This window comes from Sciurus carolinensis, chromosome 9 (genome assembly GCF_902686445.1).
Source record: "Sciurus carolinensis chromosome 9, mSciCar1.2, whole genome shotgun sequence".
In the NCBI taxonomy this organism is placed as follows: Eukaryota; Metazoa; Chordata; class Mammalia; order Rodentia; family Sciuridae; genus Sciurus; species Sciurus carolinensis.
The window spans coordinates 94,861,404-94,875,503 of NC_062221.1; the positions used below are offsets into that span (position 1 = coordinate 94,861,404).

Consider the following 14,100-nt stretch of genomic DNA (forward strand, 5'->3'; position numbering starts at 1 on the left):
GGTAACAATCACTAATGTGAAGAGAGAACCTACAGATTGGGAGAAAAATCTTTACCACATGTACCTCAGATAAAGCATTAATCTCTAGGATATATAATGAACTCCGAAAACAAATAACCCAATAAATAGATGGTCTAAAGAACTGAACAGACACTTTACAGAAGAAGAAATACAATCAATCAATAAATATATGAAAAAAATGTACAATTTCTCTAGCAATTAGAGAAATGCCAATCAAAATTACTCTAAAATTCCTTTGCACTTCAATCAGAATGGCAATTATCAAGAATACAAGCAACAGTAAATCTTGGTGGGGATGTGGGGGAAAAGGTGCACTCATACATGGCTGGTGGGATTGCAAATTGGTGGGACTACTCTGGAAAGCGGTATGGAGATTCCTCAGAAAACTTGGAATGGAAACGCCATTTGACTCAGCTATCCCACTCCTCAGTTGATACCCAAGGGACTTAAAATGAGCATATTACAGTTATGCAGCCACATCAATGTTTATAGCAGCTCAACTCACAATAGCTGAACTATGGAACCAACCTAGGAGTCCTCAACAGATGAATGGATAAAGAAAATGTGATATATATAATGTGATGTGTGTGTATGTGTGTGTGTGTGTGTGTGTGTGTGTGTGTGTGTTTGATGAATTATTACTCAGCCTTAAAGAAGAATGAAATTGTGGCATTTGCTGGTAAATGAATGGTAAGCAAAATATGCCAAACTCCCAAACCCAAAGGCTGATATGAAGATGCTAATTCACAATAAGGGGGAGGGAATAGGGAAGAGTAGAGTCACTTTATGTTAGGTAGGGAGGAGTGAAGGGAGGGGAAGGGGCATAGGGGTAGGAAGGATAGTGGAGTGAAACAGACATTATTACCTCATGTACATATATGACTGCATGACCGACGTTGTCCTACAGTATGTATAATCAGAAAAATGAGAAATTACATTCCATTTATTTATGATCTACCACATGTATAAATGCATTCTACTGTCATGTACAACTAATTAGAACAAATTAAAAAATTTTAAAAAATGAATGCTTTTTTTAAAAAAAACTAATGATTAGTCCTAAATCAAATTTTAATTCTCATTTCACAATATTGTAAAACATGTCCTACATTAATACTATGTATTAAAATTCAAGCTATCAAAAATGAAACTATATAAATTTTGTTTATAAAACTTCTGAAGTTTCAGTTAAGACTTATAAATTTTAACAATATCATAAATATGTTTGTCCAATTAAAATATGTATACATTCTAAACATTGAAAACACATACTAAGACTATCAATACATAGAGAAGTTATTCATGATGAAGTTGAAACATTTTAACATTTTTTCTCTGTAAACAATGTTACAAATAAATGTGTGTATAAAGTAGGGCATAGAGGAAATGAAAAGATGATTCATGAAAATAAAAAGAGTCAATGAATACATATAATTTTGGTATATGTTATTACTGACAAAAATATAGAATATATAATAACAATGTTTTCATTAATATGTATTAAACATTTTGAGTACTTAATATGCAAGTTGCTATTTTATATTTCATACTGTATAAATTGTTGATGCTTTCAAGAATGAAACAAACCTTCAAAATATTTCAAGCTAAAGTAGACTTTCTTCCTTCCAAATTTGTTATAATTTATTGTGAATTATTCTACAAAAATGTGCATTTATTCCTTCTCATTTCATTATTTTTCCACTTTTGGAATCTTATGTAAATAAAACTTCATTACTTATCAGGGAAAACATTTAGTGTTTGGTTTTTTTGGGATTGGCTTATTTCCCTTAGTATGATATTCTCCAATATGGAAAATGGTGGCATGAGACAGACATCATTACCCGATGTACATGTATGATTACACAAATGGTATGCATCTATATCATGTAAAAACATAGAAACGAAATGATATGCCCCTCTGTGTACAGTGAATCAAACTGCAGTCTGTAAAAAATAAAAATTAAAACTAATTTGCAGTAGAGGATGAAGTTTAAAAATAAGACCTCATGACTTTTTTGAGAACATTTATCACTTCCTTATTTCTCAGACTATATGTAAAAGGGTTGAATAAGGGACTCACTATTGTATAAAATATTGACACTAGTATACCCATAGCCTCTTCTTTGAGTGTTGAATATATGTGAGAAGACAAACGTAGAATATTGAGACTGAGAGAAAATAGGATGCACAGGTTGAAATTGCTCTACCTCTCTCCTCCTTAGATTTCATTTTGAAAATTGTGAAAATAATGCAAAGATAAGAAATCAAGACAGTGGAAACGGTAAAGATTTGAATTGACATTGAGAAAATGTATATCATTAGTTCATTAATAAAAGGGTCAGTACAGGGGAATCTATACAGGGGAAGGATATCACAGAAAAAGTGATCAATCTGATGAGACCTGCAGAAAGTTAGCCTTAATAGAAGTCCTACATGAATCATAGAATGCAGATTACTAGCTATGTGGGCTGCTGTAGTCATCTGAATGCAGAGTTTCTTTGACATCAGGGTGTGGTACTGCAGTGGTCTGCATATGGCCACATAGAGGTCATAGGCCATTGCTGCCAGAAGAAAGCAGTCTGCAGTCTCAGCAAAACAGAGAATATAAAACTGTGCCATGCACTCATAGAGGGAAATCCTTCTGTCCTCAGAAAAGAAGTTCTCTAACATCTTGGGAGTGATGGCATAGGAACAGCAGGAGTCCATGAGAGCCAAGTTGCCCAGGAAGATGTACATTGGTGTGTGAAGACGGTGCTCCATGTAAATCAAGGCCACCAACCCTAGATTCCCCACCATGGTGACCAGATAGATGGCAGAGAACACCACAAACAGAAGGGTCTCCAGGTTTTGGTTATCTGTAAATCCCATGAGGATAAATTGGGTTGCCAAAGAATGATTTGTCTCAGTCATTCCTGACTTCTGCTGAGACATAAATTGTAATGAAATTCAATTGAGATTATAAGCAGAAAGAGTTTAATTCACCCCTTTTAATTACCCTAAGTATAAGAAGAAAACATTTCTATTTCAAATCACCCTATGCTGTCTCCTGAAAACTGGCACACTCATAGTATGTGAAGTCTTCTGAGAAGAAATATATCATGGGTTGTGCATACAGGGATTGTCTGGGAATGTCTATGTGAGTTCCTAGGATGGAGAAGCTCTTTGTACATGGCCATGTACAGACTGATGGTCAGTATAATTATTTTGCCATTTCCCACCTTAAAAAACATTGTCTGATTGTAGCATTCTCTCCATGAATTAAAAAAGTTATAAATATTATTTATGAGATTGATTTGATATTTAAAGGTAAGTCATTTTTTAGAGTTTTTAATGGATAGATGTATAAGTTTTTTAAAAATGTGCATAATCATGTCAAGTTGGAGAAATACTTTCTATAATTCGGTAAACTTTCACAGATAAGGTCACCAAGAGATATTTTAAAGAAATATCTAGCTGGGTACAATGGCAGACACCTGTCATCCCAGTGGCTAAGGAGCTGAAGCAGGAGAGGAGGATCATGAGTTCGAAGCCAGCCTCAGCAACAGCAAGGTGCTGAGCAACTCAATGAGACCCTGTCCACAAATAAAATACAAAGTAGGGCTGGGGATGTGGCTCAGTGGTCGAATGCCCCTGAGTAGAATCCCTGTTACCACCCACCCCCAAATCTAGTTATTCTTTAAGACAGGGTAGCAATATCAAACATATCAAAAAATTTCTTAATAAGTTAAAAATCTGTTTTCTATTCCTTTTAAGGTATTCTGGATCCTACTTCTATCTTGTATGACAAATATCCTGGAATTATTTCTCTTGATTATCGATTTATCCCAATATTTGTCTCTAATTTTATGTGACCTATATATATGCATGTGTAACATTCTGAGACTTATTGACAAAGTCTCCATTCACAGTGTGCATATTTCTCATAATAAATGCCTATCTCAAACTTCTCTAGGAAAAAAATCCACTTTTTGTTCACTCCCATGGAGTTTCCCCATTTATTTCACTACTTAAATTTACAAACTCAAATGTATGTTGTTATAGCATATTCACAAAAGAAATATGACAAGGTTTTGAGAAGTAGCCAGTTTCATTCTTTTGGGAATTTCCTGTATTGTTTCAATGTGTTAAGTGCTCTGTTGTAAAAATTTAAGTCTAGAACTCATTGTTTTCCTGACATGTATTTTTCATTATGAATTCTACTATATGTTATTGAATAATTTATTATTCAAATATGTATATTTCAGAAACTCTTTTCCTCTATCCACCAGTACCTCAATCATTGATCTATCACATGAGGTTTGAATTTAGGTTCTTTTTTTTTTTAAAGAGAAAATTTTCTTTGGTTAGAAATGCTTTCCTGCTTGTGGTTTTGTGTTCATAAAAAAAACATTTCAGGAGAAATTTAGGAGTACAACTATAATTTACATTTCTAAAATAACATTTTACATTTGCATTTTAAGTACTTCATTTTTAGTTTAAACTAATTTATGTTTCTGTTCAGAAGTTCAGAAGAGGATTTGTGCACTTGGTTTTCAGTCCTTTCGGTTTTGCTTTTAAATGCTTATACTTTGTATTTATCCAATAAGTCCCAGTGACATTAACAGTCTTTCAAAATAAACAAATAAGCAAATAAATAGATTTACAAACTCATTTGTTCTCAATTTACTATGTATTTATTGATTCAATGCTAATCCAAATGTACTATATATTTAAAATCATTTGGCAACTATAAATTATGCTATTTCAAGTGCAGAAACAACATGTGTTTTAAGTAATGGTAATATCATCTTCCTTTTCTTCCAGAAATTATTATAAGACTTTGGGTTTAGCATACTCTAGATAGACAGTTTTGATAAAAGCCTACAATAATTATTCAAATGCATTGTTTTATACACACTTTCTGGTTAGTATTTCTGTTTCTTATTCTAGTCCCCAATGAATTTCATAAATTTTTTTCTATTTGCTCATATAATATGCTAAGATTCTGGAGTTTTATCACTAGAGGCTTATAATCAATGAAAAAAATAAATTTCCCTTTATATTTTAGGTCTACTTCACTTTTAAAATATCCCCCAGAATTTTAATATTTTGTAAAAATAATTACGAAAATATAAAAATGCCAACAGTGTCATTAGTCTAGCAACACAATGACAAATATGCTGAAAATATTTATGTGGACTCAGGAAAAATATGCTTATTTTAAATAATTATCATCTTATTTAGGAGCTATTGCATCAAAATATAATGAGTGAAAACTCATTTTCTCTTTTCCAGTGCAAAGTCAAATTATTCGTCTGAATCATAAATCAATTTTACTATACAATCCAGAATTATTTTGCAGGGTTCTTTATATTTAACTACAGAATAGTTAAAACTACCATGTTTTTGAACTCAGAATATTTAAAATAATCACCATACTGTATCTCATTTTTTCTTTCCATAGTGTCTTCAATTTAGAAGCAAAGTAAGAAAAAAATGAAGTGGATAAAATGTGAAAACGATAAAAATGCTGAAATTTTTAAAATAAATGTACATCTTCACATTTGTATTATAAATGAATTAGAAATCCATCCTCAAATTTTGAGTTCATTGATGAACATTTTATAATAGTTTATTGGACACCTGATGGCCTTTTCTTTCAGGGAAACCAAGATTAAAAATTTGGTCTTAAAACTTTGGGGAACAAAACAAATTATGAAAATCTAGGACATTTTCTCTACTCATAGGTCAGTGACAACAATTATGTTAGCCTCAGGGCACAGTTAAAGTTTCCCATTAATTCTAAAGGGGCTTCTTTGGCACTGACATCAGGGTAATTCTACGCAGATTCCTAATCTGAGAAGTATGGTTCCCAAAACACCAGGAGCCACGCAACATTAATTAGAGAGGGATGCACGTTGAGATTCTGAGGTTAAATCAAATGGCCATCACCAAAGTCAATTTAAGGATCATCTTGAGTTTTCACACACTTAATTCTTTTTCTCTTTGTATCATACATTGTTTACAGAAAAACTGTAATGGTTAGAGAAAAGATTCACACTGATCACTGGAAAAGAAAGTTAGAGATTTGAAGAGAGGTTTGGGTTTGTGAAGAGGCCTAGTGTGGTGTGATAGGTAAGGGACTGCTTCCTTTCTTTCATTTCCTACAGTGTTCCTATATTGTGCTCCTTTATTTCATTTATACATCGAAACAGCTAGAGAAATATTTACTGAAGTATGATTGGCATGCAAAAGGCTATACATGTTTACTGTGTGTAGTTCCATGAATTTGGAGGTAAGTATACATCCATGAAGTTCATCACGATCAATGCTCTAATCATAAAGTAGCTTAATTTGGGGTGCTGAGAATCAAACCCAGGGTCCTGCAATGCTAGGCAAGTACTCTACCACTGAGCTACAACCCCAGACCAAGATAACTTAATTGGTCTTCCATCTCTATCCTTTCTCTAGTGTAGGTGCACATTGATGCCCTAGAAATGTTTTGGCTCCTTATTACTCTTCAACCAAGTCTTTATCCCTTATTTTACACCTAGGAACTCCTTAGATTGGGTTTATATCACCTATGGCTTTGCTCTCTACCATTCACCTTTATAGATCCTTCTCTAGGGACCTCTTCTTCCTCCTCTTATTCTTGTTGCACTAGATTTCTATTCTGAATATTTACTTGAAATCTACTCCTATCTGAAATGCCCTCTTTGACTTATTCTTCTGAATCTCACTACAAAGTTATCCTCAGATTACTAATGAACAAACTGTTAACAGTCTTTATGATACAAAGAGCTCTGAATATTCATTTGTATGTTCACCAAGCTTATCTTCATGGGCAAGTCATCTTTTTTCTCAGATAATTTTTTTTCTTTTTTGCTTTACAAATGTTGAACCTCTCATAATCCCAGAGAGTGTAGAACTAAATGAATGTTAATTTAATGAGTTGTAGAGATTTAAATTCAATTCAATTTAACATTTACAGAGTGATTAACGAGATAAGCCATTGAATCAGACATTGACAAGTAAGAAATAATCTTGTTCTCACCAAATTCCTATGGTAAAATCATTTATACAACTGTACATAGAGAAGCTCAGAGTGAGTTAAGCATTAAAAAGAGAACTACACATTGTGTTAAGGGAAGGAAGTTAGGCTTAGAAAGACATGTTCCATATGATCCTTTTTATGTGGAATCTGAAGAAGTTGATCTCAGCAGCAGGGAGAAAAATGGTAGCTCCCAGAGGCTGGGGAACTAGGAATGAGGCAGGGGTGGGGAAATGTTATATCTATAGGTAAGGAGTTACATTTAGGAGCAAGGAGTTCTAGTGTGCTGTGGCACAGTAGGGGATTCTAGATACCATTAATGTAGAGTACATTTCAAAAAGCCAGAAGAAAGAATTTTGAATTTTTCACCACAGAGAAATAATAAATATTTGAGAAGATAGATATGTTTAACTAGATTAAACATTACAATGAATACATATATTGAAACACATTGTGGTAACCTACTAATATGTGCAATTTTAATGTTTCTATGTATCTATCTGTTCAAAAATAATTTGAAAATATGAGAAAAATGAAATGTTATTTTCCTTAAAAAATGGAAGTATGAGTAAGATATATGGGATCACAAGGAAGGAGTTAACTTAGAAGTCTAAGGGAAGACATTATCAAAAACATATTTTCTCTGATTCTTGAAGATGAATTAAATTCCCATAGGCAGAAAATGCCATATCAGCATTATAAGCTGAAGTAAGAGTAAAAGGGTAAAAAGCATGAATGCTTTGAAAGCCCAAAGCATATTATGGGAATGGAGAATAAATCGAAGTGGTCAGAATCTGGGTTCATACTGAGAATAGGAGGAGTCAGGAAGTTGGGTTGTAACTAATGCTTGTACTTCCTCTGTCTGCCTTTCACTGACATTACTCTCCCCCCCAGATGACCATTATTCAACTCCTAATCACCAAATATGAAGCCTCGCTCCCATCACTGTCTTAGTTAAGTAACCATATGATTTGCCACCATGACCACACTCTGAAACTCATTCCCTTCACAGGCTTCTCTGAGAACAATTTTTATGTCTACATCTCTGGTTATTTCTTCCTCCTGTTTCTATTACATTCTCTTTCTTCCTTTCCTCACATATTCATTGACATAAAATGTATATCCTTGATTGCATTTAGGAAATTATACACTCTGTTTCAATTGCTAGTCACTAATTTATAAAAGTCTGCCCTGATACGTAGCTAGTAAATTAACATATTTTCTGATGTCTGTCATTTTGGTCTTGTGATCTAAGCACAGAATGTTACATTTTAATATTTCTTAAAAGTAGATTTAAATTTCCCTGAAACTCTGAAATATTTTTACAACGTGTGAAATTTCTTTCTTCAACGTTTTAAAAAATTTGCAAACATAAAAATTTTAAATATTTTATTCAGATAATTTTTCCAGAATATCATATCAGATGTATGAAAACATCCCAAGCAATGCTTTCAGAATTCTATCTGCATTGCATGATTTCCTTTTGAAAAGCATTTACATTTCACATAGTTAAATATCACACATATACTAAAGGAAAAAAGTATTTATTATTTTAAAAATACTTGATAAATAGCACTTTTCATCAGAGAATGGATTGCCAAATTTAGAACACCTGTTCTTTATTACAGGATAATATATAATTCATCCTAAATATAGCAATTGTTTTTAGTATTGATACGATTCCCAGAAATTTTGTACCATATGTGATTATTTATTATAAGATATCATAATGTATCAAGTATTTAAAAATCGATTTCATAAAAAACAACTTCGTCATTGACAGCCTGTGTCTTTTCATGCACTCTTGGCTACAGTCTCTTAGCTATAATCATTTGCTTATACATGATGACAATAATTGTTTTCAAGTGGAGTGTTGTCCCCACTTGCTCTATTCATTCATTCATCATGCAACAGTTTTTTAATAAAAGAGGACATCTTACTTTGTGACCATATTGCTTTTCTGTATTATTTCACCAATATTTAAACCCAAGCAGATTATTTACTGAGTGAGGAGAAACAAGCGTTTCATCAAATTATGTACAGCTTTTATTTTCAACTTTAATTGTTAAATTTTTAAAATAATGAAATGCTTAGTGCATAATGAAGTTGTCATTTACTGAGCAGTTGCTTTGCTCTAGACATTCTTTAAGAACTTAATTGTACTAACTCCTTTCAATTTCATTGTCCTCTAAAGTAGGTCGTATCTTGAATATACAGATGTCAGTTTTTACTCAATAAAGGACAACTTAAGAGTCAGTGAGTTTGAACCTACAGTTCAGTGAGTGCAGTTAGTTACTATAATGTGTTATTTTGTATTAAATAGAATTGGGACCCACAACTTCTAGCACATTGCCTAGGAAATCAACTCAAACTACAAAAACCAGCCTGGGAAGCCAGCCTTCTATCAGTCAGACTGGTAAGAAGCTAGAGTGCTGTCTTATGGAATAATCCCAGAAGCTAAATAATGGCTTCTGTTACAACCAGTTCAAAATGACCAGAACTTGATTAATAGTGTCAATTCCCTAATTTTTGTTCTTGCTTTCAACTTAGGACCAGTCAGAGAATGCCAGCTCTCCTCTCCTAGTGAATTGCATATGATGACCTGCTTCTAGTTAGCCCACTACTACTTCTTGGCAACAGCCTCCAATTCAGGCAAACCTGAAGTCCTGGTATTTTTTCACCACAAAACTTTCCCACTCCTCTGCCTGTCTTCGTGTCTCTGCCAAAATGCAAGTGATTGTGGCAGACCTCTTTATTGTATCAAGCTATCAATAAACAGACTTTAATATTCTCATTTAGATGGCATTATTTAAAATGAATCATACTTACAGGGCAATCATTAATATGTGATTTTTGGAATCTGCTTTGTGTCTGGTGTAGGTATCACTTAGCATATAAGTTCCATGGATCGGTTTGATCCACTGAAATTAATCAATTGGTCCTTTATTGATTAACTGATAGTTATACTTTTCCTAAAGTGTGTACCTCAGTAACAGTTACTGTATTAAGCTCTGCTTTGCCTTCTCAAGAAAGTTTTTGGTTGATATCTACTGTTTGGAACTATTCCAATTAACAAAGTCATGTTAGTCTATAGGTGTCTTAGAAGTTCCTGACTGATAAATTATCATATTGGGTTCTAATTGAAATATGAGTAACTAGGAGATCTATTTTTCATACAAGAAAGGACAGAAAATAACATCAAAATAGATATTCTGCTGTGAAAAGTATTGGAAAAAAATCTTAATTACAGAAAGATAATACCAAGAGCATTTTCTTAGTGAATACAAATGTAATATTTTTTTGTCTGAATTTCACCAATCCGAGTTCTTTATCTAAATTTTCCATGTTGAAAAAAGATTTGAGTCTGCTAAGGCATGTACATGTGTTGGAGTTAATCCTCAAATAAGAACTCAGGAGCTATACAAAATCTCATTGCTCAAAAGATGTACAACTATTGCAAATGTTTTGAGAATTAAATCAATGAGTGTAAAGTTATTAAAGAAATAAAGTAGCCAAGAGAAAAACTAAAAAAACTACAGTTTATTTTCACAGCTATATTGAGGTATAATGTATATGTAATAAAATTCATCCCCTTTAAGTGTCTGTGTACAGTTGTGCCATTTCCACAGATCAGATTTAGTATATTTTCATTACCTCAAAATTTCTCAAATGCCTCTTTCCAGTAATCTCTGTTCCTGATGGAGTGAACCCAGGTAACCACTAATGTGCTGCATGACAATACTGTTTTACCTTTTCCAGATTTGCATCAAAATGGAAACATGCATTTTGTGGTCTACTTTCATTAAGTCTATATTTTGAAATCCATCCGTAGTTTTGAACCTATCCGTTGCTTCTCATTGATAAGCAGAACTATCCCTTATTAACCTGATTAGTGATGTTGGAGCTGGCCCCTTGAGTGCATCTCCTTTTTCAGATGGCATATGATATTGATAGGCCTTGTTAGTAGAGGGACATCGTAGAAGGATGAGGCTTCTCTAGTTGCCTGTGCTTCCACTTTTGCTCTAATAACACGACTACCAATGATATCCATGTTGGTTATTTTCTTGCTAGAATCCCCTCAGTTGCAGGCTTACCAGTGGACAATCCTGCCCAAGCTTTCTCCTTGCTTGCTTCAGCAATCTGACTTAGGATGAGCTCTGGCCCAAGAGTACCTAGAAAACTTTCCATTATGCCACAGACTGCAGATCCATTCTCCCCAACATGCCTTGGATCTCAACCCTGGGAGGAATCTACTCCTTAGTTATCCATTTTGAATACTTTTCCTCAAAAATAGACTATACTTTAGAACTTTCTTTTAATCTCTTCTCTGTCTAAAACTGAATCCTTACTGATTAAGATTTGGTGTTGGCAGTGGTACAATAAGACAGACTCCACAAAATGGGTTTTTAGAATAGTTTTGGCACTTGTGCCCGAACACAGTGTTGAGATCTGTGAAAATGGTTGCAATTCCACCTTAAGCAGTAACATCAATTAATCAAAGTTAATCTCTATATTCTTAATTATAGTACAATACCTTGAAAACTCAAGGTATTGATCCATATGTTGGAATAATGACTTCAAGGGCTGTGTTGTAGGATGGACTCTGAGTATACAATATGACTGTCAGGAAGAAAATGGCATGCACTGGTCTTTTACTTCTCAAATAACAGTCTTGTAGGATTTCAACTAGAATAAGAGACCTAAACATCCATTCCCTTACCCATGGGCCTACTGATTCAACAATAACACAGATCATCTTACTTTGTAGGAAACCCAGAATCTGGTCAAGAAGCTCCTGCATTAAAGCCAGGGGAAGCATAAAACCAGTCACACTGAAACCAGGGGAGGATTGAAGATATCATAATCCTTCCTCCAGCCCAGCTCTATACAGTCAGGGGGAAAGCTTCAACTCCCTGATTCTTTCTGGGGAAGAAAGGAAGGAAATAGCAACATGTCCTAGACTTTTCTAGATGCTACTTGATACATTGGCAATTGAAAGGATTAAAAAGGGGAAATTTTAGCTAAAGTTAGAAAAAAGAGAGGAAACACAAATAAATAAAATAAAAAATAAAAGAGGAAACTTTATAAGAGATGTCATATAGGTGAAAAAGAACATAAGAGTTGACTAGAACAGATTGCATGTGAAAAAAATAGTGGGCAAGCATTCTAGTATGTTGCTCTTATTGTGGGTTCAGTTGCTATTAATAGTAGGGGTAGTAAGCATCTCCAAATAAACCTTTGACTTATGGGCAAAAAAGAAATGAATACATTCCTAGAAACAAACAACCAAGACTGAATCAGGAAGAAACAGACTTATGGTAAGGAGATTGAGTAATCAGAAATCTCTCCAGGAAGAAAAACCCAGGACCTGATTGTGGAGAGTGGTGACAGAGGATGGGAGAGCAGTGATTGAGATTGGGGGTCCCTGATGACCTCATGGCTATGGCATGCCTGGTGCCTGGGAATATTTCTGTGCAAGTGCACAGGATGCTTAGCTGCTGTGGCAATGCCCTGCATGAGGAGGCTCTATGCAAGAGTCCTATCAGCTCTGACTTTCATCTCAGGCACATAACTCATGGGAATGAAAAAATTCTTATGCTAGACAACCACAATGTTTCACCAGCTCTGCTTTTCCTGTTCCTTCCTGCTTTCCAGTAACTTTTAACAGTGGACTTTCTTGGGAGTTAAACAAAGCTCCTAACATTGCACTTTGCAACTGTGAATTACAACTGTGGAAGAGTTACATAGATGTCCTGGTTTCTGTAACTTCCCTGAATACAAAGAATAATGCTTGCATACTCTTTAACCTGATAATGAGATATACATCGATAAAGATTGCTGGCATAAGTCTTTAAATCTTCATTTCCATCAGAGATAAGAGCTCCACCTGATCCCAGCTTAATCTTCAAGATCTGTGCTGCTTGCCAACGACCAGTGGGACAAACTACACGTACTCTTTAGAAGTTCTTGAAGCAACTTCCGCTTTATTCGGATAACACCCTCAATATATAAGCAGTCTCATGCATAAGCAATTGTAACCAGATATGTCCATCCAATCCTATTAAAGGTCAAGCAATCACAAGCTCAAGCATACATGTAAGATATATCTGTCCACGCTAAGCGGCTGAACTAATTATCATACAGCTAATGACTTCCTGTTTTTCTCAAGGAGCATTCAGCACGCCCTTTGGCTCTCTGCCAGTCGCCATCTTTGGATGCATGTGGCCTAACCCTGGGCCCCAGGTCTTGCCTGCCACAATCTGTTTGTGAATATTTATGTTCCAATCCCCCTTCATCCCTCACTGGAACAGAGTTTGGTAATGCTGGTCATGGCACCTGATGACTTAACCAATGAATTCAACCAAACATTGAAAGAATGATTAATGGAATGCTTCTCAACCTTTTCCCACCAATGGAAGGAATACTTTCAAATGCATTTCAAGAGGCCAATGTCACTCTAATACCAAATCTGGGAAGAAGGAGAACAAGCAAACAAAATTACAGAGACCAACCTAAATATAAACGGGAACAGTGACTATCAAAAAAGAAAACATTTTATTAGGAATGAGCAGAGGATTGCAATTAGGAATATGCACTCCATGACAAAATATAGGCATAGTTAAGCAAAGAAGACAAATATTTTAAAAAATAAAATGGGGAAGGGTTATGTAGTTATCTTAAACATTATACTTTGGCTACATAATGACTTCAGGCTCTATTCATGTCACAAGTGAAAGGATTTCATTCTTTTTTTTTAATGGATGCATAGTATTATATTATATTTGTGTACCAATTTTTTTTTTTATCAATTTATCAGTTGATGGACACCTAGATTGTTTCCATTTCTTAGCTTACAGTGAAAAATGCTAAGTTATTGCCTGGGTCAGAAGGTCTTTGCCCATTGTTCTGAGTAGATTTTATAGTTCCCTGAATCTTTGGGCTGGAAATCCTTCCTTCTGGCTCTTTGGGAGGTCTTTCTATTCTCCATGTAGGATCCTGGTATTTTCACTGGAACAATGCAGTGAACTAAAAACTTGTCTCATTCCTCC

The 14,100-nt window shown here is 34.4% G+C and overlaps 1 pseudogene; it reads right to left on the reverse strand.

The window, feature by feature from the left end:
- Positions 1-1,987: 1,987 nt before the first annotated feature.
- LOC124993795 (olfactory receptor 5K4-like) lies at positions 1,988-2,931 on the reverse strand (annotated as a pseudogene).
- Between the last annotated feature and the right edge of the window lie 11,169 nt (positions 2,932-14,100).